We start from the raw sequence: 27,858 nt of genomic DNA on the forward strand, positions 1-27,858 counted from the left end.
CCATTTTAAATTTATTTTGCTATGCCCTTTTTCGAGGTTAGTATACTGTGCCTCTGTCTAACAGTGACACAGAAGTGATACCCGGGGTAAACCTACGATCTCCCATCCACTCATCAAGATTCCTCTTGAAGAGAGTCAATGAGGGACTCTGCCTAACCTGGACTGGGATTTTATTCCAGAGTGAAGGGAGCCTCTGGGTTATGAATCTGTCCCTCCAGCATGTCCTATTTATTTCAGTGCTGAGGTTCAAGTCTCTCGAGCGCGTAGCTCGATGGGATTTGGATTTTCTGAGGTGCAGCATGTCCATTAATTTCGGGTTGGACATGGCTTTATATGCCAGGCACAGATCACCTCTGAACAGACGGTATGCCACTGAGTAGAGCTGGAGTTTCTTTAACCGGGCAGCATATGGCATCTGTTTGAGCCCTTTGATCATCTTGGTGAGGTACTTTTGGGGTCTTTCCAGTCGCTGCAGGTGTCTGGTAAGGTACATCCCAAAAGGGGCATTATACTCAATTATGGGCCTGATGAGGGATGAGTAAAGAAGCACGATGACCTCCCCTGATCTAGATGTGAATCCCTTCATGATTAAGTGGGCTATATAAAATGTTTTTCTAACCACTTTGGCCACGTGGTTGTCAAATGAGAGATTGCTATCAACTTGGGTCCCCAAGTCCCTAATTATTTCTTCTGTACTTAATGGATTACCACCTATGTGGTAATTTGTGGGCACTTTGTTTTTGTCAAAGGGGATGACTATACACTTTTTGGCATTAAGCTTGAGGCCATGGCTCTGGCACCAGTTGTCTGTTTCTATGAGGCCCTTTTGGAGGATGCTTGTGTCGGCTGGAGAATCGATTATGGCGCCCAGTTTGCAGTCATCTGCAAACTTGGTCAGCCACAGTCCTTCCGTGCTGGCCTGTACCTCCGAGAAATATATACCGAACAAGAGAGGTCCCAGGACTGAGCCTTGTGGGACACCACTTGTAACTGGTTTGGAGTCTGACATGGCTCCAGCAATTCTAACCATGTGGGTTCTGTCCTTGAGCCAGTTTGCAATCCATCTAGTGACATAGGGGTTTATATTTAAGCTGGTGAGCTTATCTATACTGCCCGAGTGGGGTATTGTATCGAAGGCTTTTGTGAGGTCCAGGTAGGCTGTGTGGACCACCTTCCCCTCGTCAATGGCCTTGGTGACTGTTTCAAAGAAATCAACCAGGTTTAAGAGGCAGGATCCGCCATTAACAAAGCCGAACTGGGTAGGATCCAGTGTTTGTAGGTCCCCAATATCTTTATTTATGAGGTCCATGATGATCCTTTCCATAGCTTTGCAGACCAAGCTAGTCAGGCTTATGGGGCGATAGTTTCCAGGATCCGTTGAGGCACCACCTTTATGGAGAGGGACCACTGTTGCTGTACACCACTCTTTGGGCACATATCCTGTAGTAAGGCTGAGATTGAACAGTAGTTTTATGTTTAGGTTTAGCTCTTCTTGGAGTTCATGTAGGACGCAGCCCGGGACACCATCTGGTCCCATTGATGCAGTGTTTTTTGCTTTGGAGAGAGCAGCTCTTACCTGAGCATCTGAGATGTCAGGGGGGCTGCACTCTGCTGGGATAGATATTTGCCCTTTTGTTGGGAAGTTTGCGCTGAACCTGTCAGCTAGGATGTTGGCAATGTCTGTGGGTTCGGTGTATTTTTTGTCATTTTGGACTAATTCTGAGCATATCTGGGAATTACCACCCAGGTTCCTAACATAACTAAAGAAAGCCTTGTGATTATCCTTAGTGTCCTGTGCAATTTTCTCTGAAGCTGGCCTTAGACAATTTTATGTGTGCCCGTAGTTTTTGCTAATACTGATCAGTGATGCCTGCCCTTTTGGGATTTTGCTCTATCATTTAGTAGCTTCCTCCTTCTATTGTATAGTTTGTTTATGGCTGGGGTCCACCAGACAGGACGCCTGCCTTTGAGGATTGGGTCTTGGTTTTATTTGGGATCGCATGATCCATGCATTCCTGAAGGTGTTCATAGAATGCGTTTATAAAGGATTCTGTGGTCTGGGCCATATTTTCCACAGGCCCGGGCTTTGAAGGATTCCACCTCAGTTTTGAGGAGTGTGAAATTTGCTTTAGAGAAGTTTTTCACTGTGGTTTTCTGGGCAGGGGGTGGGGTCGGGATGTGACTATCCAGTGAGATTAGTTTATGGTCTGATCTTACCAGTGAGGGATACACTTCTGGTCTGGAGCATAGAGTCCCCATGTTGGTGATGATCAGGTCCAGTATGTTTTCCCCTCTTGTGGGAGTGGTAACAATTGTTCCATAGCATTTGAGTTTATAAATTCTAGGAACCTTTAGGCTAGGGTGTTGGAGCTAGAGTAATGCTCCCAGTCTATGTTTGGGTAGTTGAAGTCCTTCATATTTTCCAGTGTTCTCAGGAAGGCTGAGTGGGGTTCCTGGGTTTGGGAGGGTGGTCTGTAGCAGGCTATAAACTGGAAGGCAGTTTTACCCACTGTTAGTTGCACATGGATAGTCTCTGATGCTTCGTGCTTTGCCACCAACCTGGAGGTGCGGTTATCTTTGATGAATATCGATACTCCCCCTCCTTTTGTGGTTCGGTCCAAGTTTTGGGGCCGAAAAGCATGGTATGAGGTATAACCTGGTAGTTCTGGGGTGCTCTCGGGAGCCCTGAACCAGGTTTCTGTTACTGCACATATAGCAATGTTCTCCATGCTAAGGAGAGTTTCGAAAAGTGCATCTTGAGGTTTAGACTTCTGGCATTGAGTAGCATTACTCTTAGTTTCTTATCCCTTGTGATACCTATGGAGGTGGGGGGTAGCAAGAGCCTTTGCCAATATCCGAAAGCCCAGGGGTGACAGGTGCAAGCTCTCCCTAGCGAAGCATTGTGGCTTGTCGAGCATATCATCCCAAGCTGACAGGCACTGGATCCCCTTTGAATGACACCAGTACTTAAGCCAATTGTTGAAATTGATCATCTTGTCTTCATATTGTGGCATCATTCTTGGTGAGGGTAAGATGCTACTCAAGGTCAGGGTCATACCAGCCTGGGCTACATGCTCAGAGAGCTCCTTTATGTCTCTTTTCATGTAGTCCAGGGAGGTACGTCTCAGGTCATTCACACCAGCATGGACAATGACTGAGTCATATTTATACTTGCCTTGGAGTGACCTGAGTGCTTGTGTTATGTGGTGGATCCTAGCGCCCGACAGGCTGCTCACCATGACCCTCTCCTTGTTCAGCCTGGTGAGCGGGATGTCAGTGTGCCTGACGATAGAGTCACCTATTACAAGTGTATCAGGTGTGTTGTTTAGTCTTAAGGGCTGTGACTGTTTGGCACACTGGCTTTGTGAGATATGTGTTGCACGTGTTTTGTTTTGGGGTAGCGGCTGCTTGGGTGTCTGCTTTGGAGGTCTCTGCTGCTTCGGCAGATCTTTATTTAGATCTGATAATGTTTTTGTGTGATTATGTGTTTGGTTTGCTGTCGTGGTAGGTCTATGTGAGACGGGAATTGTAGTGAGTGTGGTTTCCTTCTCCTCCTGACTGGTTATGCCAGTACTGAGTTGAGAGAGCTTAGCCTCCAGTTTGGCTATATGGTTGCATCTCTCACATGTGTTGGAATTTGTTGGGAGGAGGAGAGGGTTGTCTGTGTACATGAGGTAGTTGTAACATTGCCTCAAGATTCCCAGATTCACCATTCACCATGTGTTGTCATTCACATTTGTCGGAGTACATGCGTGTGTCTTGTACATGTTTTCTCATTTGTCCTGATGTCTTTCTTCTCACCTGTCCACCTAGTATCACTAGTTTTGTACATGTATTTTGGACAGGTTACCTTCATACCCCTAACCTGTACACATTATGGGTAAACGCCCTGACGTTTGACCTTGTTACATTTGTCATAGTGATGTGCCTTTCTGGTAAATTGCTGGCAAGGCTTTACGGACTGTGTGGTAGATAATAGTGACTGACATTTCCATTACATGATTAGTAATACTCATAACATCCGTATTCATGGGTACGCCAGTATTCTCACAACGTTCTGACTTTGTCTGGGGTATATCTAATATAGTCCCTATTTGTATTTCATGTACTATGCCTTAGTGCAGCTGTGTTATTCTGACAGTTTGCCGGTTATGGGTACCATCTTGGTCGTACACATGTCCATCCATGATAATCACCTACATGACACTGATATAGGGCCCTACATATTGCCAAATTGGTTTCCGCAATATCCAGTGGATGGTATGTGCTATACCCACATCACTCCCACGGGGCGGGCCTACGAAATCCCTGCCAAACAACACCTAGGCCCATTTCTGCATACCCATGATTCCCATACCTGACAACCCTCTACAGTACCCATTACACATGTTTAATGTGTGTGGTACTGAAGTGTGGAGACACTTATATGCACTCCCCACTCTCCGGATATCAGTTCGTATGTCATACATTCTATCGACACATGTGTCATCACCCTTGCACCTGATACTTTTGCATGTACAGCTATTTCGTATTTGTTGCAGTCACTTCTTTTGCATCAATGTCGGTTGACACTACGTAAGATTCAATTTTTGTAGTCCTACAATGGACACCTATCTGCATGTTTAAAGTGTAGAACTTGCTGGACTGTCACTTTTTGGCCAATGGTTTGGAATGCTGTGGTTTATTCACCTTTCCTGCATGTCTGTTTGTCTACCCATATTAGATATAACATCGCCTATTTATGTACATATGTCATATCTACGGGACATAAGTCTGTTGTGTATACATATATACATGTACAATCCTCATTTCATAACTTGCTTTGGTTTACGTCTGTGGATTATGTGTATACACATATGTCTATATCCATACCATACCTTTCCACTATACAGATTGTTGCAGAGTGTACAGCTGCTTGCCCCTTTATCTTCACTGTGTTTTAAATAAACCTGTGTCTATCTGGCAATGTCGTGGCATTTCATTTGAGACTTACAGTGGGGATTTCTGGCAAGCAGTTCAGGTTACGACTGCATACCCTTCAGAGAATCCATGCTACTGACACACCCATTATTCTATCCACTTTCTATGTTTGTTCTGGCACATATCTGGTGTTTGTCCCTATTTGTACCGGTAGTTTGCATGGCTTTGTCCGGTTTCATACTTTATGAGGTTAACAGGTTTGAGTCATGTATAACTAACATGGGGGAAACAGCATTAATTTACTATGCTGTGAGCGGATCACACACGCACAGGTGCACTTGCATTTCCTTATTGTGGGTTACGCGCAGGCGCGCATGCATATCCTTATTGTGGGTTATATATGTTTACTAAGTCTTTGTGCTTACGTGGGCTTTATTACTTGTGACAGTACCAGTAATTATCTGTTTGCGAAACACACGTTCACCTTTACATATTTAACTGTCTGTACAGCACAGACGCATTCATTACACTTTCACATTATATGTGCTGTAGTCGTTGTTCAACCAGGACTGCATTCACGTTGGCCGGATGCTGTAACCACTATACGTTTGGTGTTCTGACTCATTTCTATGCATACCATAGTACATAGCTACATTAACATATGCCTTACCGCTTCACTTACGTCACAGGCATCCATTCTCCTGCTGGGAAAAATGCGGTACTACATGTTACACATTCCCTATTCCCTACTGCTCTGGACCCACACTGCATATTTCATCACTGCAGGGATATTCAGAACCCAATGGCTTATAGTCCTGACACATACAGGTCTTTAATTGTCAGGGTGTTCATGTGGTGATCTGGGTTTAGGCTTGTCTGCCTGGTGAACGGAACTGCCCTGATCATGTTCAAATGTCAGACAAAGCACATGGACAGGGTTTGTCCATTTTAAACATTTAATCTGTGTTTACAGACACAGGTGTTTGGGCACCTGTCAGCAGCTTATGATGTTAGCAATACATAATATGGGTGGGGGCGGTTGCGATACATAATCCACGGTGAGTGGTGTTCCCATTCACATTTGACTATTTCCTGTATTCATTCTTACGAGGGTTATTATTTTGCACATGACTTACCTATGAATACACTACGGGTATGCAGTAGTACAGTCAACATATGTGACGGCTTGTTACAGTATATATGTACTACTCCACATCCTTCACAACATTTCCTGCTTATGTACATACTATTATTCCGTGAACTTTCGAAGCTTGTGAGAGCAGTAATTACATCTGTCCCTATTTGTCCACCCATCCTTTTAGGCTTTGTCCAGGTTTTGCTGCTGTAATAGGTTGAGAGGTGGTGTCGGTATGTGATTGGGTTGAATATATACTTTCGATAATTCAGTAGGGAGTACGGTTACCACTTGTTCCTCTTTGCGAGGGGAGGTCCCACTTTGGACAGTTGTGTCCTGCGATGACACCTAAGACATGGCAAATGTCCTGTGATTTTAGGACAATAATATATTTCTTCATTTCTGTACTAGTTGCATGATACAGGTATTTTGTATCTGGTACACATAACTATTATTTGGGATAGCATAAGCTATTCAAATGCTATGGCATTAGCTTTTATATTGGCATACACATGTAATTCTGTACTTTGCACAGGCCGGGGGTATGTTTTATCCTGCAAATTCTCACATTTCTACAAGGGATGTCCCACTTTGGCCATCTGAACAGGTGGCAACCCTAGTGGGGTGACCTGCATGGTGGACAGCTGTTCCATCCTGTGTAGTATGAATTGCATGTCTGTGTAGAAACTGAACAGTACCGTGACTACACATACATGTTTTGTCCAGATGTGTACAGTAATGGACACTGTGGTTTGTAAACAACTCTGAGGTTTCAACAGGTTACTTATCCCACGCGGGATGTACACACATTTTGCCGTAACATTAACGAGCAGGCATTTGGATTTACGTACCTGTGATGGGATGTTTACAAACATGGGATACATATTTGCAATCCGGACACTGGCTAGGACGATACTTCCTACTACATATGGGGAATACCCGCTATGTGTAGGTGTACGGATGCGCAAGGCTGGTAGCTGGATTTGGTGGACAGTCGGACATGGGTGCGGGTTATGTGCTATACAGGGGTTGTTGCATATTGCATTTGCATGCATGGGTTCTACTTTTGGATATCCTGGTTCCGCATATAGCATCCTATGTGTATGTGACGATTACATTCCTGTTCATGTGTATAGCACATTTTAATATACATATGTTTGTGCGTGTTTGGTATACAATATGGACTGTCAAGTTTCTTTGCGGTTATTATATAGCCACAACTGCCCTGCTGTGTACTATCACTACCACTGTGGGACTGCTGGTGACCATACCCATGGGGCTAGATGTGTGTATTGGCGGCGCGCTGACATGATGCGCTTCACTTCCACTGGGTATAACTTCTGACAGTGCAGTACATTACGGACACACGATTTTAAATGTCATTTGTTCCATGGACGGAAACTCATATTATGTTGCGTGCATTTTTGTTTGTTTCTCCATTTTGTGTGGCCGGGAACTGTCTTGCATGCTTTGCTTACGTTTCATTATCCACAGACACTGATAGGTGCGATTACTATTGCAGGCAGGCTATAATATTCAGCAGTTTAGGTTGTTCATCACCAGCCGACATTGACACGCCTCCGGGTGCAGCTTAGTAACGCCCCATGCACTCGCGCACGAGTCCTATGCACGTGGATGTGGTAGCGGCGCACCTTCATTAATATGCATATGGCGCTACTACACCATTTATACGCTGCACGGCCAGCGCCGGCCTTGTTTATGGAAGAGGATGTAGTTACTAAGGGCTGGTGTGTTATTTGGGTTCTTTAGGATTTTATTAGCCAATATTAGAAAGTTGTACTTGATGAGATTGGGAAATTCCAACCATCCGAGCTGTTTGAGGTTAATGCAGTGATGGGTTCTGAAAGGAAAGCCCGTAGCAAACCTGGAGATGTGATTATAGCAGGTAGTAAGTCTATTTAGATCAGATTTACTTATGTCTGCTAGAAGGGGGGAGGCATATAGGAGTGTTGAGAGTAGGTGCGAGCGTGCAATGGCTATTTTAGCTATGGGGGTAAGGAAGGTTTTAACTCTGTAGAGTGAACCAAGTCTGGTTTAGTAATTGTCTATAGTGACACCTAGTAGTTTGGTATTGGGGTCCGGGGAAATGACTGTCCCATCATTAGCTTGTATGGTAAAGGAGTAAGGTATAGACCTTTGGGTTGGTGGAAATATGAGCATTTAGTATTTTTTGGGATTTAGTAGTAAGCGACGTTTGGATAGCCAGTTTTCTATAACAGTAAAAGTAGCCTGAGTATCCATTTTTAGGTCATCTGGAGATGTGGCAGAGCAGATCAGGGTGGAGTCATCAGCATATTGGATACAGTTGATGTTCGGTATGATAGTAGGGAGATCATTAATAAAGATAGAAAACAGTAGTGGTCCTAGTATGGAGCCTTGTGGAACTCCAATAGTGTTGGGTAATAGATTTGAGAGCTTATTCTGCCAGAGGACTGCTTGTTGCCTGTCACTGAGATAGGATTTAAACTAGAGAAAGGCATTGGGATGTAGACTGAGAGTTTGCAGGGTCTTAATCATTAGCTGATGGTTCACCATGTCAAAAGCCTTGGAAAGATCTAGGAAGAGGGCAGACGAGGTGCGGTTGTTGTTGCAGTTATTATTAATGGTGTTAGCAAAGGACAGTAGGGCAGTGGTTGTACTATGATGTGGCCGAAAGCCATGTTGGGTATTAGCCATCGGGTCATTCTGGAGTAAATGTTGCATAAGTTGTTTATGTATACATTTCTCCATGATCTTAGCAAGTGGGAAGAGTATGGCTATAGGCCTATAATTGGAGTATTCGGTAGAGGGACCTCCTTTATGTAATAGAATCACATAAGATGTTTTCCAGATATTGGGAATTTTGGCTTCTGATATGGTCCGGTTGATTAGGATAGAGATTGGAAAGGCAATAGCATCTGCTGTCATTTGTAGATATTCAGCTGGGAGTTGGTCAGCAAATAGGGTGGTGGGTTTTAGTTTTTTGATTAGCTTGCATATAAAGGAGGTTGATACAGGCTGAAAGCAGAATAGGTTTTGGCTGTTGGATTTAGTGCTAATTTCATCAAGGGAACTTTGAAGTAGTTGGGTGGCTAGAGCTTGAATAGTTTCAGTAAATAAATGATTGAAACTATCTGCAACCTGTTCTGGGGTTTTATTTGAGTTGGCAGCTGGGTTGGGTATTGATGTTTTACCTGGATACAGTAATTTATTGATCCCAGCCCAGAATTTTTGAGGATTGTTTTGATTATTCTTCTGTAGCCTACTGTAGTAATGATTTTATCCAGTAGTACAAGTCTTTTTGTTTCATTCCGTGCATGTCTATATTTATTGTGATCATGAGGATTTTTGGTAGATCACCAGATAGCCCATAGTTTATTTCTACTTTTAATTTTTGTTCTTGTATCTTTGGAAAGCAAAGGTATGTTATTACCTTTTGTTCTTATTAGGCGGGCAGGAGCATGTAGGTCTAGGATTTCAATAAATTTGTTGTTAAAATAGGTTACAACTTCATCTAAGGGGAGATGCTTTAGTATAATCCAGTTGCAGGATTTAAGTTCCAGTTGAAGTTTAGCAGGATCAAGGTCTCTTTTGCTTCTGACTTTCCTAAACAAGGGTTGTTGTGTGGTAATAGTTTTTTGTTTAATTATATAGGTCAGGAGATGATCACTTAGATCATCTGGGAGGATACCTCCAGTGTACATTAGGGGGTTATGCTTGGCCTTCATGCTTGGCCCTCTACTCATATCATCAGTATATGCACATTAGGACATTAGGAAATCTGCATGATCATGATAGCACACTTGTCATTGTCATAACTTTGTGTATTTTGTTACAGAAAATATAAATAAACCCTACTGACTATATCTTTTGACAATTATATTGTAATGGCAAATGTACTGTATTGTAATATACCTTGGACAAACATTTCACATGTCCTGACATATGTTTTGATGGTGTTAATTGCATATCACATACTCTATTTACCATTATGTAGGTGCACACCTGATTGTGTTTTACTACAGACCTGTTTTACACATGATTGTGATGCATGTTACCATTTTGTACATTAGTATGGATTGCATTCATGCCTTTCATCACATACTTTGCTGTAGCTGCATATGGTCATACAGTACTGTCATTTTGCATACATAATAGTTACAATATGAATGTGTATGATTACAAGACGTTTTCTAATCATTGATTTTGGGGATATGTATTATGTATATATAATGTTTTTTTCTTCTGTGTTGAACTTCTGTAGACTGTGGTGGCTCAGTAATCATTCTCTGAAGATGACAACGTCAGAACACTGACATGCAATTCTGTCTCCAATGGCCAGAATGATGAACATAATGGAGACAATGATGAAGTCGATATACCGGGACCAGCATGTGACATTGTTCCTGCTGCTCATCATAGAAGATGCCCACCACCACACCAGAGAGATGATTTTTTGGCCAGGTTCTGGATGTAGTGACAGACATCTTCTGACACAGATGAGGGACCTGATGGGCAATTACTTTTAGGACTTTTTTGCATGCCATGCAACACTTCTTTCAGGTGATAATAACAGATGCCAATTGTCATGCTCCACCCCATCAGTGTGGCCCCTCAGGACCATAGGTATTGTCTGTGTGATCCACTTTTGTAATGCTGCCACCATGGAGGTTTCCATATCTAGCTATTTATGGTATAGGCACAACTGTGCAGATTGCATATTGCTGCCATGCTTTTCTGATGTACATCATAATGTACATGGCACATATCATGTCACATGTGGTGTCATGTTGCTACTGTATTATGACACAAACTACCAAATTGCACGGGTCTTTATCATATGAGTGAATTACACAAATTGTGAACACTCATAATATCGAATGTACTGGACCTTGAACTTCCACACCCCCTGCTAAATATATATTCCAACTCCAACATCACACTATAGTGACAAAAGGGCAAATATCCCATTCTTCACTGTACCACAATCTCAGAAAAAGCACTTCAAGGTCTGGTACATACGATATTATGAGCGTTCGCAATTTGTGCGATTCGCTCATATGATATAGACCCACATTGCACATGGGATAAACACTATTTACATAATTATGCAGCTATTACTGCATATATTGCTGCATATGGGCAGAGGTGCTGCACATTAAATCTGTGGAGTGTGTGTGTGTGTGTGTGTGTGTGTGTGTGTGTGTGTGTGTGTGTGTGTGTGTGTGTGTGTGTGTGTATGTATGTACTCCTATGCATGGAGAGCAGTATAATAATGTTATTTTCAATACACTGCAGTTCTATATGTGACAGATATGACTGATTCAGTCAGCACAATGTAGGTGAAATTTGATTATTTTACTTGTGCTGTTCTGGTATATACTTAGGTGGGATGACAGCAACTTATATACTACATTATTCTCACAGTTTTCACATAGCACAGTGAAGTGGGTCCCATGTGTTTATTAGCACATGCTATCCATGTGTATGCATTGCACCCATTTCTGTACTGGCTGCTGTTGCCTTATGATTGTTCAATGACATGACAGGTCCTTACTTATGTGTTTTATGTAACATTGTTGTATCATGCTGTTGCACTGCCACAATGGCCCTGTGTATGACATGTAATGGCAAATATTGTACCATGTTTTATGACATTTCTGTGACTGGTACATATGAGCATGTATTCTTCAGATACTGCATAGACATTCAGTGGTGAATTAGTGAATATAAGAATTAGATGCCTTATTTTGCATCATTCATGTCTCCATTGTTTATCCTTATCTTGCTTGGTCAAAAGCTGGTCTTTTTCATAATAGCTTTTATTATGACATTTATAAAAAGATTTGCATACATGCCCATGTGTATGTGTATGCATTTATAGTACATATGCACTGCTTTACATGGATGTAGGTGTGTATGACCATATCATGACTGACACACAACTGACCTTGTAATGTGTGAGTGGTTACCTACAATTATTCAATTTTCTGCACTGTACTTTTGTTCACATGACTATCTTTTGATCTGTTCTACACAAGTACTATGCTATTCATACCAAGAATGGTGATTGGGGCACCCGTTTTATTATGTTTGCATGGAAATATACATGTGTATGTTATGGTCAAATATACCTTTGTTGTGTACCAATGCCTCTTGCTGCATATTAACATGTTTATGTCATTTATACACAGACATGTTTATAGCCATCACCATTCTTCTATGCTCATGTGACCAACATTGGCCATTTGCTTCAGTGTATCTTGTGAGGATTTGCAATCCAAGCTATGTTGTGGACACATGTATGTGTAATGTGCCTCCTTTAATACAGTTGTTCTGCTTTATTTTCTGCCTACTTTTTGTTGCTGGCATTTGCTCACTGATGTATGGGTGTGTTGTCCATCTCCCTTCCCCCTTATAGCTTTGGCCTATATGTTGCACATAGTTTACTTTCAAAATGTTGTACTTTTGTTGGCCAATATAAGTATAATTAAAGCTTAGTTTACAAAGATTTGTTTTGTCAAAAAACATAATCTTTAATCTGTTTAAGTGAATACCCAATTAGATTTACTGTAATGATTGGCAACATTTTTAGTCTGACATTGCAATTGGTTGCAGTAGTTTGGATGTGCAGATGTATAGTGCAGTGTACGACTACATGTAAACATTGTATGTGCAGTTGTACGCAAATAGTTACTTGGTTGCTATTGAGGGGGATTTATAGAACAAGTAAATGGCAAAGACGTAGGTACATCCTTTTAGAGTACTGCTTTGGATGAATGTACTTCTGCTGTTGGTAGATAGATGTACTAACTGTTATTTTATGGTTTGTATATATTTGCAGAACGAGGATGCAGAGTTTATACCTGGCACTACTGGGAATATGTATGCTACTGTTAAAACTCAGAAAGGATGTGATATGCTGGTTATTGATGGATATCAGTATTATTTATAGAAGAGTAATGGTTTTAGGAAGTGTTGGTATTGTATCCGTAAGACTTAATATACTGGCAAAGAATGGTGTATCACCGAAAGTGTACTGGAAAAGAACAGATTAGAGAAAAGTAATAGCCATTAGCACGCACCAGATGCTGTTAAATTGGAGGTGTGTAAAGTTCCAGAGAGCATTACTAGATGTGCTGATCATTCTGTGAAGATCCCTGTAAAATAGTTTCAGAGGTATTAGCAAGTACTTATAGTACCATTGTGAATGAGTTGCCTAATACCTCTGCACTGAAGCAGTGTGTAAGTAGAGTAAGGTATAAAATGAGACTAAGTTTGTGTAAGGATATGCGTACATTGAAAGATTTGCAGCCTGACATGTATCCCATTAAAATGGGTGCTTTATAATTGGGCATGCCAGTGAGTCAGACATCAGTGCCAATGAAGATATAATTACAACAGAATCAAATATCAGATTGTTGTGTTCATCCAAATATATCTTTGTTGACGGCACCTTTCTAATTAGCACTAGGGAATGCAAACAGGTGTTTCCTTTAGAAACCAGTGAGAGCAGGAAACTAATCCCAGTTGAATATGAAATACTACCATCTAAAATGGAGAAGTGCTATGATCAATTTTGGAGAACTGTACTGCATGTATGCTCACATCATAGTCTACAGTTATGTCCAAAAATGATACTTAGCAGTTTTGAGAAAGGTGCATTTAACTACATAAAGAGACATTTAACCAACAGTTCTGCAAAGCGGTGCTGGTTTCATCTCTGCCACATTATATGGTGACAGATTCAGTAACTGCATTTAGCTACTGAGTTTGGTACAAGTATGCCTTTTGCTATGCTCTGTAAACAAATACCTGCTCTACCCTTCCTATCACCTGCTGACATATTTAACAGAATTGTGAAAATTGAGAATGATATACCACACATAGGTAAACCATTATGTATTTTATTAAGGCAAACAATATTATTAGTAGACCTAGGCATTATGGGATAACAGGTTTAACCTCAGAAAGGTTTCCACCAGAATTTGATGTGTCCTTTTGGAATCAGTTTGAAACCTGTGGTCTTGGGTACCCACGTAGCCAAAATGCTACTGGAGGATAGCACAGATGTCTTCAAAGTTTGATGGGAAAGCAGAAACTTTGTATGCTTGATGTTGTGACACCGGCACACTGGCCCAGTAATAAAGGAACCTCAATCCTCACCACTAGCACCAGCGAGGGGAGTGCATAATGGGGGGATAGCAAGTACACACACAGTCAAGTACAATTTCCCTTAAGATCACACAGAGATCACAGTAGGTCTGGGGCTAGTTTCTACCTTTCTCTCCAGATCTCCAATAAGACTCCCCACTGGCACAGCTAAAGGGTCCAGCTCTCAGCCTAGTGATCAAGCTAAAACCTCCAGCACCGTCTCTGTCCAACCAGTGCTTTGTGCCTCTGCCCAAGTAGCTGACACACACACTTTAAGATTTGATTTATATGCAAACTCTCAAACATTCCTGGGGAAGGCTGGTACAGGTTCTCCAGCTGTACCCCCTTTCTGCCCAGACTATAAGGCAGAAATCACTGCCACTGACCACTCTTATCAGCTACTATAAGGCCCTTACAAAAGGGTGACCAATTTCACTGTGTAAAATTACTGTTATCCAGATAGTAAGTGTAACTGAGCAACAAGACTATTGGAGTGGCTTGGACAGTATCACTAAATACATGCAATGTACTCTAAGAGTTTAAATTATCTCTACACAAAACAGCCACATTTTGAAAGGTTTAAAAATATATAATAATAAATAATAAAAGCACACAACAAATCTCATCAATTCAACACTGTGCTAATCAAGAGTTTAGAGATCACATGAAACTTTTAAAACAATATTGTAGGATAGTCTGACATAAATATAAAAAAACAGTGAGGTTAATCTGGCTATATTTCTATTTAACTCTATGAGAAATACTAAGTTCCAAATAACTGCTTACATACAGAGCAAAGCATGTGCCTGGTGAGTTATTAGCTTTAGACAAAAAACAAAATGCTCAAATCTTTCTGAGATAGTCTTAAATTGATATGCACATTACTGCTGAGTCATTTCACATTACATAAGTTTTGACAATTCTGCTGGAGTTTCCCAGGCTCACAGAACTCTAACTTTAACATTTTCTTTGTAATCTTTCACCTGCCAGGAAGCCACAGCAATAAAAGGCACTTTACATAAAAAACCCAGTAATTAACTCGTGTTCTATGACAATAGAAATCATTTCTTCATTCGGACATCCTGTCTCCAAGCTTGAGATCAAACAGTCACAAAATGGTTCAATTATCAGCTTTCTTCCAGCAGGGTGCACTGTGGTTGCATTTTTGAAGCTCAGAACATATAACACAGTTTTCTTACATTTAGTTTTCTTACATTTATAAAACATGTCTGTGGATTATATTAATATTTACAATTATATAGAATTATCTACAACATTGTATCTGGCTGGACTGGCAGCCTTCACAGATGTATTACACTTTATTCAGTTAAAAACAATCACGTTGAAGATTTGAGAAGCAGGTTTATGTCACATTTGCCTTCCTCCCTAAAAGGCCTTTGGTTAACTGACAAGGGAAATGCATTTGAATGTTTGCTATATCACAGGGATCAGCTGACAACCTGGAGTTTCATAGAACTTGTTGCTCAACTTTGCTCCTTTTGAAAATGTTTCTCGTGATATCCAAAGCCTGCAGTGGATTGTACTATGATGTTTCAAGATGTGTCTATGCTTTCACTAGTATGGAGTGCATGGACTTCACTTATCTTTTATTCATCGCTATATGGTGATGTTACACGTGCATAAAAAAAAAAAGAATGGTATATAATCTTGCTACTGTATATGTCCCATACTACTAGGGTATACAGGTACATTAACATATGTAATTTATGCTATAAGTCATGCAATTGTGGATTTAATCAGATGAAACCTACAGTTTAGTTTCTGGCATTATGATGTTGACAGCAAACGGACACACACAGAAGTTAAGCTGTGCTATTTAGTGTAATTATGACAACACCTAATTTGGAGCACCATTATTTTATTTTCAACATTTTAACAGAAATTATGTCGGTTTTTGGCATTTAAAATATAATTTTACACTACTCAGTCTGATCATTTTAAGTATTTTGAAAGTAAACCTTTGCACATATACATGATATATGTTTTATATATGTTTACTTTTCCTTATCATTATTGTCATATAGGTGTGCTCATACAATATTACCTTGTGCCACCATGTTGGGTATTATATACATGCAAGGAATATGTATGCCTGGTGGTGCAATTGATTTGATTCCATCATTGTTCATGTTGTACTTGTGTGTTGAGGATTACCCATGGATTTGTATGCTTTCTGCCTATGTACAGGCTGGCATTCCTTAACTGTCATTGCTCATATATGTATCACCATTCACATTATATTCCATGAGATTGGCGTGAGTATGTGTGCAGAAACTTCTTTTGTATTGTCTCATGTTACTCCGTTGCATATTACACATATACATTGTATACCTGACAACCTATCTGTGTTCCCTGTGACATGGCATATGTCCTTGACATATATATATATATATATATATATATATATATATATATCATTTTGCCTGCATTTGTGTTGTGTACAAGTATCTGTGCATTACACAGTCAGATTCCTGCTATGCTTTGATACTGCTGTTTGACACTGTGTTTGGTTGTTTGCCTTTTAGATGCAGTTCTACCATATAGTTAACATCACTGACCTTCCTTACCACTTTGAAGGGTCCCTTCCAAGCTGCCTGCAGCTTGTTGTTTCTGACAGGAATTAAAACTATAACCTGCTACCCCACAGCATGCTCTCTAGCTTGAACATTTCTGTCATATGAGACCTTTTTCTGCTGTTTGGCTTCTGCCAGATTCTCCTGGGCTAAGCCCATGAGTTTTCTTAGCTTTGTCCTGAGATTTAGAAGAATGCCACAACAGACTCCTTGTGGAATTTACACTCACCCTCCCACTCATCATGAATCAAATCTAGAGGTCCCCTCACCCTATGACCATAGAGCAACTCAAAGGATGAAAAACCTATGGACTCTTGGGGCACCTCTCTATAACCAAACAGATGGGGCATATATTTGTCACACTCTTTCTTAAACTGGTCTGCAAATGCCAGTATCATGGTCTTTAGTGTAAAGTTTAACCTCTCCACAAAACCATTAGTTTGGGGATGGTAGGGGGTGGTCTTTAGGTGCTTCACCCAACAGTGCCTCCACAGACGAGTCAGCAGATCTGACATGAAATTGGCACATCTGTCAGTCAGTATTTCTTTAGGGAAACCTACCCTGCTGAAACTCTCTAACAAAGCATTTGCCACCTTTTCTGCCTTGATGGAGGACAGAGCCACCTTCTCCAGGTATCTGATAGCATAATCTACTACCACTCAGATATACTTCTTCCATGTGGAACTTGGGGTACTTAGAGACCCACAATATTCATAGCTACCTTCTGAAATGGCTCTTCAATCACAGGCAAAGCCATCAAAGGAGCTTTCACCTTGTCTCCTGTCTTGTCTACCTTTTGGCACTGCTCACAGGTCCTGCAGTATCTGGTTACATCTTTGGAAATACCATGCCAATAAAAGTTCTGCATAATATGTATCTTTGTATGCTTTATGTCCATATGACCTGCAAAGGGAATGCCATGGATTATGGATAGAGGTGCCAGACAGTAAGTTCTGGGCACTACCAACTTCTGTATTCTCACACCCTCTAGCCCATCCTCAGGGGGTCCATCAGGGCTACATTCTCCCATTACTTGAGAATCAGGCACCTCACTAGCAACCTACCTCAGGCCTTGTATTATAGAGTCTGAGAACTGAGCTTGTCTCAACTCTCTCATTGCAACCCTTCCCAGCTCCTTTTCCACAAGAAGTCTTATATCCTCTGATACCAGTGCCTCACCGTCAGCCCGGGTACCACTACTCATCTCTGCTCTTGCAGTCACTCTATCCAAGGGAACATTAGTACACACAAACAGCTGTGTCTCACCTTCATTCTTACTGCTAGAGAGTAGCTCCCCCCCCAATGTAGCCACTTCACCAGACCTGGCTTCAAGCACGCAGACTGTCTGGGTCCCCCCAAGGCTTCCAGACCCACATGCTTGTCTCCATGCCTGACTGTGTGTAGCTGCATGCACACAAGGTACTGCATTATCAAAATCATTTCCTAATAGAACATCTGCAGGGATATCTTCAAATCGCCTACTTGCTTGCTTCCTTTTCCACCCTGCCAGTCAAGGTGAACCCCTAGCTAAAGGTGTTTGGAATGGGGTCCCTCCTAAAGTTCTGACTGGAGTAGACTGCCCAAGCAAGTAGTGCTCCTCTTTAACCATTGCAGGCTTCACAATGGTTAGGTCAGAGGCTGTGTCTCTCTTAACAGTGGCCTGTTTTCCACCTACTAAGATAGGATTTAACCTCATGTGCAAGTTTAATAGCCTTGTTGTGTGTAGACAACTTACTGCTGGCATTCTGTCATTCCCACTTACTGGATCCCCAACCTCTTTTTCCCCACCTTGTCTCCATGGACATCTATGTGTTACATGGCCCCACTGGTTACATTTAAAACACTTAACCCTGGATCCTGACCATGTAACTGAACTAGTGGCTTCCCTTGATACTGGCGGACTCTGTTGCAGAGATTTAGGCTGTCCATCATGGCTTCTTTTAGTCGCATGTGCGGCACTGGGTAGCTCTCTCTTGTGCAGTGATGCCCTGCTTACTAAGTATACATCTCCATTTTCCACAACGTATCTGCAGTATTACATTCTCTATCTGCTAACCAGATTATCATGTCCTCAGCAAAGTGATAAGGGCCTGTTCCCTCACCAAAAGGTCTGCCAGACATTCAAAAGAGGTGGCATTATACCCATATGAAACTAAGTGCTTAGTTCAGCATTATATTCACACACACTTTCATCTGCCTTGCTTCTATGCTCACAAAACATTTTTTTCTATAAGTTTCAGGTGTTAACTTAAAACACTTTAATAAACAATTTTAACAGTATTATAATTTAAGAATCAGTATCAGACAATTTAGAAATAGCAGTTACACCTTTACCATGGAGAAAGGGGGTCAGGAACCATACCCAGAGCCCTTTAGTCAACATTATACCGTTTACATACCCTTTCAAACATATGAACATTTGGATCATGCCATGGTGCAGCGGTAGCATTGTTGTCTCACAGCAAGAAGTTCTCTGGTTTGATTTTCAGATGGAGTGCCTTCTGTGTGGAGTTTGCATGTCCTCTCTGCATTTAGGTGGATTTTCCCTGGGTTCACCGGTTTCCTCCCACATTACAAAGACATGCGTCCGGAGCATTTCTCCCTGGGCCTCCACTGAAAATTGGCTTTGTTTCAAGCCAAACTTTCTTGGTAAATGAATAAAACTATGAAAATTACCACCCTCTCTAAACTGTGGAAGAAAGTTAATGACCTTTGTTGCTTCTGGGGTTCAGTTACTCCCTTCCCTATTACCTCCATGACCATGGTGAAGAGTCAGCATCTCCTTTTCATATTGCCTCTGCTTTTCAGTTTCTTCAGCTTACAGATGTCTCAGTCTCCCTGCTGATTCTAGTTCCAACTATTTGGCTTCCAGTTCAAGTCTCTTTAACTCTAGACAGATTTTTACGTCCTCTGAGGTAAAATTGGACTATCCATTCTCTGAGAGTCGTACATACTGAAGGACAGTCTGGTTATCCTCCTGGTTGCTATTCTGTGATGCAGCTGTGACTAAGGCTGCAATAATTTCTGCATTAGTCAGGATGGCATACCCCAGTCCTTTCTCTTGGCACATCCCAGCTAACTGGCTTCTTGTCAGCTTGCCATACTCCTGTGATGTCATCCTTACCTGCTCTCTGTGACTAACTAAGCTAACACAAACTAAGTAAAACTATTGTGATATGAAACTCTGAATGTTCAATGTGTGGCTGCTTGAGAGTACAAGCACCTTCTTTAGTGACCACTGGTTATAGGCTACAGGAGTTCAATATCTACACCACTGTATCCCAATATGTGATGTAGTGATCCCACCACTGCCAGTCAATAAATGTGGTGCCCCACCACTGGATGGTAATCAAGGAGCCTCAATCCTCACCATTGGCCCCAGTTGGAAACATATACTGGGAGGATGACAAGGTACACACACATAGTATTACCAGATGCAGCTCTCTGCACCAAGTGCAATTTCCCTTAAGAGCACTCAGAGACCACAGTCAGTCCAGGGCTGGTTTCTCCCTCTTTCTGCAGATCCCTAATATGACTCCAAACTGGCACAGCTATAGAGTTGAGTTCTCAGCTGAGTGCCTAAGTCAAGATTTCCAGCACCTTCTCTGTCCAACCAGTGCTTCGTGTTCCTTTCCAAGCAGCTGACACACATATTCTTTGAGGTTTGATTTACACACACACACACACACACACACACACACACACACACACACACACACACACACACACACACACACAAACACAAATGCAGACACGCACATGTACACATGCACGCACACACACACACACACACACACACACACACACACACACACACACACACACACACACACACACACACACACACACACACACACACACACACACACACACACACACTCACCTGGGAAAGGCTGGCACAGGTTTACTAGCTATGCTCCCTTTTGCCGAGACTATAAGGTAGTTATCACCACCACCAGCCATCTTCTTATCAACTACTTTAAGGCCCTTAACAAAGGGTGTCCATTCTTACTGTGTAATGTGACTATTAATACAAATGGTAGTTTGACCAAGAGCAAAGCTCTCAGGAGTAGCCCACGATGTCACCAAATAAACATGCAAGTACTCTCAGAACTTAAATATCTCTAGACAGATCAGCCACAATGAAATGTTTAAATACACTTAATAATAAATAATAAAATAATAAGACAACACTAAATATTTTACAGTGACATCAGAGTTCAGAATCACAGGAAATATTTAAAATAACATTGCAGGACAGTCTCAAATAAATAAAGAAAAATATCTAAGCTATACTTTGCTATATGCCTGACTATATCTAAGGGAATTACTATACCCTAATTAACTTACTTGCAGAGGAAGGTAAATGCGTGGTGAATGGGTCTTCTTTAGCTGTTGCCAGGTCCAAATCAAATACAGAATGATGTGTCTCTCTCAGAGAGTTCTCAAATTAATATTTCAAATATTGCTGCTGAAATAGCTTGTGGAATGACATCATTTATTGTCATCTGACTCTATCTCAAGTGAAACCCTCACTGCTGGAATCTGGCATTATTTAGCACATACCTGTGAAAATACATATACCTCAGATCTATGGCATATGCTGGAAGTCCTAAAACAATAAAACACTTCCACATCTCAAGTTTATTAATTGTTTCTCCTTAATGACAACACAGAAAGTTTCCTATTATAGACATCCTGTCTTTTGCTGTCATAAAGTAACTTAATTTCAGCTATTTTTCTGAAGTTTTGCTGGACGGAAGTTAACCTTCTGTGTTCCAGTTTCCACTGATAATATATATATATATATATATATATATATATATATATATATATATATATATATATATATATATATATATATATATAAAAACAGTTACAATAGCATATGTACATTTCTGTTCTCTTCCAGCAGAGCACACTGTGAAATACATCTTTAAGCTCAGTACTTTAAAAAATATCTTTTCAACACATCTGTTCAAACCTAGTTTGAAATATACATGACATACAGTTCTAATACATTTGTAATTAAAACATCTTACATGAAGCATGTTGACATTTACAAATGACACCTAAACATTTACAAAATTCCAGACAGCTGTGCTCACAGTATCTCCCTTTGTCACACTTCTACATAAATCATGTTGATATTCACAAATGTTCCCTTACAATTTCTAGTCTGTCTTCTTCTTGAGTAATAGACTCTGAATCCCAAGCCAAGTGGCTTCACTGCACTGTCCAGCCTCCTCTGTATTATCATGTCATCCATAATCCTTGTTCTTTTATCTTAAGGATACTGTACACCACAGTAGAGGCACTAAAAGGTTGGTCTGTACAACTCTTCCCTCTACAGGGTGCCAGAGTCTGTGCTGCTGCTCACAGGTCCTAGTATTTATGGGTTTGAGATGGAAACTCTCAGCATGTTTTGTGGAGGTGAGAGGAACTCACACAGAAACAACATGCAAACTCCAAACAAGCCAGAGATCAGGATTAAGCATTGTATCTTGTGCATGAGAAGCAAAGACCTTAACCATTATGGCAACTGGTCTCTTACCACACCTGCCATCAGTTATACAAATTCAAGTATGACTTTCACAGTTTGAAACATCTCAGCAATGACTTGTGCATTGGTACATACGTATTTTACATTTTAAGGTCAGTGATATACAATGGCTTACACACTGCATATCTCAGATTACTGTTCAGATAAATGAAGAAGGGCCAAGAAACACAGAAATGTAAGACAGAGCTGTATATTTGCAAGCAATAATTCTAGCAGGTTGTGCGATCAGTAGGTGCACTACATACAAAATAAATAAAAGTACAGATAACACTTGTATGGTTGGATATCACCGTATATGCTGTTGCAGTTGCTTGTGTGCAGATTGAGTTCAGTTCTTTGCTGCAAAGTAGTTTGTGCGGCAATGAGGGATATGGTACCAATCCTGTGTTCTGAAGGTGCATTGGAATGAGCGTTCTAATCCACAACTATGTAGAAATATTTCATGTGTACTAACATTTTTTGTGTGTATTTCATAGATTGCTTTTCCTCATTTCAACTATTTCTCCCTTTTTTGGTGGGGAACCACTTTGCACAGTACTCCAGTTTGCACGAACACTAGAACCAGAGAAAAAAGAAATGTCAGGTTTTGCAGTGCTTATCTCATCTGCATGAAGTACAGCATTGTGCAAACTGGGCAATTGGCCAGACAGGACCTATTCAATCAAAAACAGAAACTGTATAATTTACTTAATACCATTAGGCATTGCACAAACCCACAAGCAACAGTGAGTGGTGGCTAACAGTGAGACCTTAAGAATGATTAGTAAAATATGGGATGTCATGTAACTAGTCCTGTGGCAGAAGGAATAAGTGTAGGGCTGGAGTACAGATGTTCCTGGATTCTAGTAGCAGGGGTGCAACATTTGTTTTACTGTTGTGACATTGCAGCTTTTATCAATGAACTGCAACACAGACAAGTGGTTTTGTGATCTTCTTATTGCAACAGCTGTAAGTGTAGGAATGCCATACACATGGTCCTAGGTTTGAATACAGGATATCCCATACCCTTTTACTGTTGTTCCACGTCCCATTATAGTCAGTCTCACTTTGATATAGTTGAGCTTATATTATTTATATATATGAGGGCTGAGAAACTACTACTGCATCAGTTATTTATAAATATATGTATGTATTATCACATTTATTGTGACATGTATGACTGTGGGTATACTGTGTACTATATTCCTGCCAGCATATTTCTACCTGGACTGGCATGGCCTTTTCACTTGCCTAACACACATACACATCTGCTTGTACATTCAATAACATTGAAATTGCAACTGCAATTATGTAATGCCTCATTGCTTGCCACTGTTGCACTCCACTTACCATCACACAAATGTGGTGCTTAGAGGTGCATGCTAGTAAGCAGACTGCAACATTTTCAAACAGTGTGTGCACTCCCAGTAAACTTGATGACTGGAATTGGTAGGAAAGCATCATTCTCCATTGCTGTAGATCCATGGCAGACATGGCAGGCATTTGTGGGGAAGGTGTCAGGTTTAGGGCACAGAGATGGAATATCCGGGAGTCCAAAGATTTTATTGGACATCTAGATAAGAACCACATCCATATTCTGCAGGTGGACTATTTTGGCTCTTAGTATAAGTCAGAAGCCTGGGATAGTTTTTCTCAGGCTGTAAACAGTGCCACTGCTATCTCCCACACTGGTGAACAATGTAGACATCACTACAATGACCTCTGGAAGAGGAAGAGGGATGCCCTTGACCATTGTATTGGGGATATAGGGCAGTGAACATCCCATATCTTTGCAAATATCAACTACAAAGAGTTATTGTAAGACTTAAGTGCTGAATATAGGCAAGACTGGTATTCATAATAGTATTCTGTTCTGTTCTGTTTTTTTCACAGCTGCACATGATCATGAGGTAAATGACAAAACCTATGGTGCTAGATTGGCAAGGTTGAATGAAGCATGTGGTATATATGCAGCAGAACAGTAGTGTTATTCTAGCATTAAAAGTTAAAAATAGCTTTATGTTATTTTATAGAGGTGTATCAAACCGAGCATGCATATCACAACTGTGAAAGCAAGTATGCAAGCATTAGTCTGTAGAAGAAACCAAGACTCAAATATTACAATATCAGATTGAGCATGCATATCTCAACTGCAAAAGCAAACATGCATCCATTAGTCTGTACCACAAACCAAGAGTACAATGTTACACTTTAGTCAGAGGTTGTGTTCAAATATCACACTTCCCAACTATACCATACTGTTACATCTGCAATTTAAATTTAAATTAAAATAAAACCTTTATACCAATGGCACAAATGCCCTGCTGTAAAGTGTAATCTGTATAAAAGGAGCATGTATATGTGCAATATATGCACAAGTCAAAGAGTACTCGCTGCAATTTTGTAAAAGTTAATATAAGAGAGTCAATTAATTGTATCAATTCATTGCATGACACTATGAAGTTACTAATCGTATCTCTTTTTTTCTCTCACTGCAACCCTTATCTTCTCATGTTTTTATTTTATTATTTATTTATTTATTTATCTATTTTTTTATAATGTGTCATCAAAATGTGCCCATGTCATCCATGTGTACCACATCACTAAATGTTCCATAGCATTGTGGGGTAAGCCTGCTCCACAAGAGCCCCTGCCAGCTCTCCACCATCTTCAGCACCATTGCCCAGCACATTTGGAAGCCATTCTGGCAGCACCATCTCTTCTGCCCCTGCAGTAGCTGTCCCCTCGGGTGCTCCTGCCCAGGAGGCTGGTCCAGTAGTACCCGCCAGGAGCAGTGATGGAGGTGGTGATTTTATCACCAACATTGAATTGCCAGGGATTGTAGAGTTGTGCACTGCAATGTTGGTGCATGCCTATGCCAGCTGGAGAGGATGTTGTCCCTCATTTTGTATAATACCAGGAGGAGGAAAAGTAGATGGCAGGCACTCCAGCCAGTGGCAGAGTGAGGTGACAGTGATGACAGTCCAGTGGGTGAGAACTCAATTCTCACTGTCAAACAGCTTGAAGACCATGAGTTCAGGGCATCCCACCCTCACCCCAATCATGGTGTCCCCCAACCGTTTGTATCCATCATTGCCCTGTCTCTTGTCTTGTTTGTCTTGTCTGTTTGCAACTGTGTCCTCACCTGCCTAACTTATATCACCCAGACATTCCTACATCACTTCCCTAACATTCCCTCTCTCTAAACAAAAAAAAAATGTCCCATACATAGCTCTCCATTTCATACTCGTGTCTTCATGGCACACTGGATTTGGTCCAATTGGTTATACAACATGAATGTGTTGTAGTCACCCCTCTCTCAGGAGGTGACAGTGAAAATTCAGTTAACATTTTGCACATGTTCACTTTACACTGTTAAAGAAATGAATAGCTATAGTTCCTTCCTGCATCCTTCATGCACATTCCTGCCCTGCTTTCCCTTGTCCTTTGCCCCGCTCGGTCTCCATTTCACTATTGTCCTATCTTCCCCATATCTTTTCTCTAATGCATTATTGCACAGTGGTGTGCCTCACACAACAATGAGCAACAATGGTAATGTGAAAGTAGTTAAAAGTATTCGATACAGCTGTACATCAACCCAGTACCATCTGGCCCCAAAAAAGGAATGTATCACTGCAGTAACACATGCTGGCACAAAGTCAGCTAAGTAGTATCTCATATATGTATGCACTTTGGTAACCATCCCACAAACCCACTGCTCATTGTGCTATGGAAATGTATATATTATGCTTTATTACTGCTGTTTACTGTCCATTTTCTGTGTATGACATGAAATTACATGTTGAAACATTAGAAACTGAGGGCCCTATCTAATAGTATGTCACATATTTACAATACATCCATGTGTCTGCATGCCCAAAGAGCTGTTACTCTAGGGTCTCAGTCCCTTTTCCACACATATATAAAGCATACTATAAAATGTAATGTCAAATATTGTGTGCTATGCAATGGACATTAATCGGGTAACATGCAGAACTACTACTATTGACCCTTATCCCTAAAAATCCATATCCGCAAGGCAAGTGCAGGAATCAATATAGATTATATCCACAGGGACATAGCTGACCTCCAACACAATTGACCCTACCCATTTTGGTTTTGTCTAGAGTAGATCTTGCTTATTGACCTCGTGGACTTCTTGGATATGGACCACAAAGATCTGGATTAGGGATACCAGGACATACCTTCTATTTTGAGTTATCCAAGGCCTTTGACACTATCCCCCATTAATGTCTCACAGTGAAGGTCTCCCATCTGGAAATTAGACCACACTGTACTAGATGGATAGCCAACTGGCTCACCAATAGAACACACACACTCTCAAAGTTGGGGACTACACCTCCACCACTAGCCCATGTACCTGTGGAATACCGCAAGGATCTGTGTTGGGCCCTCAACTGTTCAGAAAAAACTTCCCTGCAGCACAGGCAACAGTAGATGGCCTGTTGTTTACCAAGTTTGCAGTTGACTGTTTACTGTACACACTCATATAGAGTTCCCCAATAAAGGTAACATATTACAGAAGGGGTTGTCACAGACTAATGATTGGTACCAAACTCACAGACTGTGCCTTAAGGCATACAGTGACTCATTGCCCCATTTGCAATGAAGTAATCCTGCTAATTATGATATACATAGCACACCCCAAGTTCAAATACAGTTTTGTAAGACTTGGGAACACATGCTGATAGCAATCTACACTTTCATCACTATGTCCCCATAGTGCTCACACACACAGTCTGCATTGCACACATCATATATATGGACATCAAATCCAAAACCAGGGTAGTCATACCTCTGATGTACTTCACCCTTTTCACAGCAATAATGGAGCGCAGTGCTGCTATCTGACTGTACCTCGACAGACTCCTGCAGAAACTGGAAAAAAGACAGGGTTGTGCCTGGGAGACTCCCAGGCCTCCAAGCATGATATGCATGGAAAGACTGACATACCTGTCACTGTACTTGGTATCATGCAGGATGCTGAGAGGTTACCTATGTATGCCCTGCAGAGCAGTCTCAGAACCTGCCCTTATGAAAATGATGGAAATCTGCAATTCAAATAGGGCAAGCATAATTTACCCCAGGGCTCTCAACCTAGCCTGTGATATAAACAGAACATGCTGGGGAGACAAATATATCCTACAATTATTCACACTCCTCTTTAATAGGTTCCCACTGCATTTGAAGCAGTGCTCCTCAATGACCCTGTTCAAACACAACCTTGACAACTGATTGGGTGATTGTAAAGTCACCTCTGGGCTGGCACCTATATTACTCATGGACTGTGCCACTTGGTGCTGCTCACAAACTCACTCTGCTAAAAATGATTATCAAATGTATGCACAATAAGGGTACTTGTGTTTTTACACAACTAAGCTTATAAACACACTAGTGCTATTAGGCTAGTGGCCTCATATGAAACTACAAAGCTATGTGCCTATGTGGGCATCCCAACCTCTTGTCCCAGCCATGGTCTGCTGATGTTATCC

The sequence above is a fragment of the Protopterus annectens genome, chromosome 3.part1 (assembly GCF_019279795.1).
Source record: "Protopterus annectens isolate FY-2018-M chromosome 3.part1, PAN1.0, whole genome shotgun sequence".
Lineage (NCBI taxonomy): Eukaryota > Metazoa > Chordata > Ceratodontiformes > Protopteridae > Protopterus > Protopterus annectens.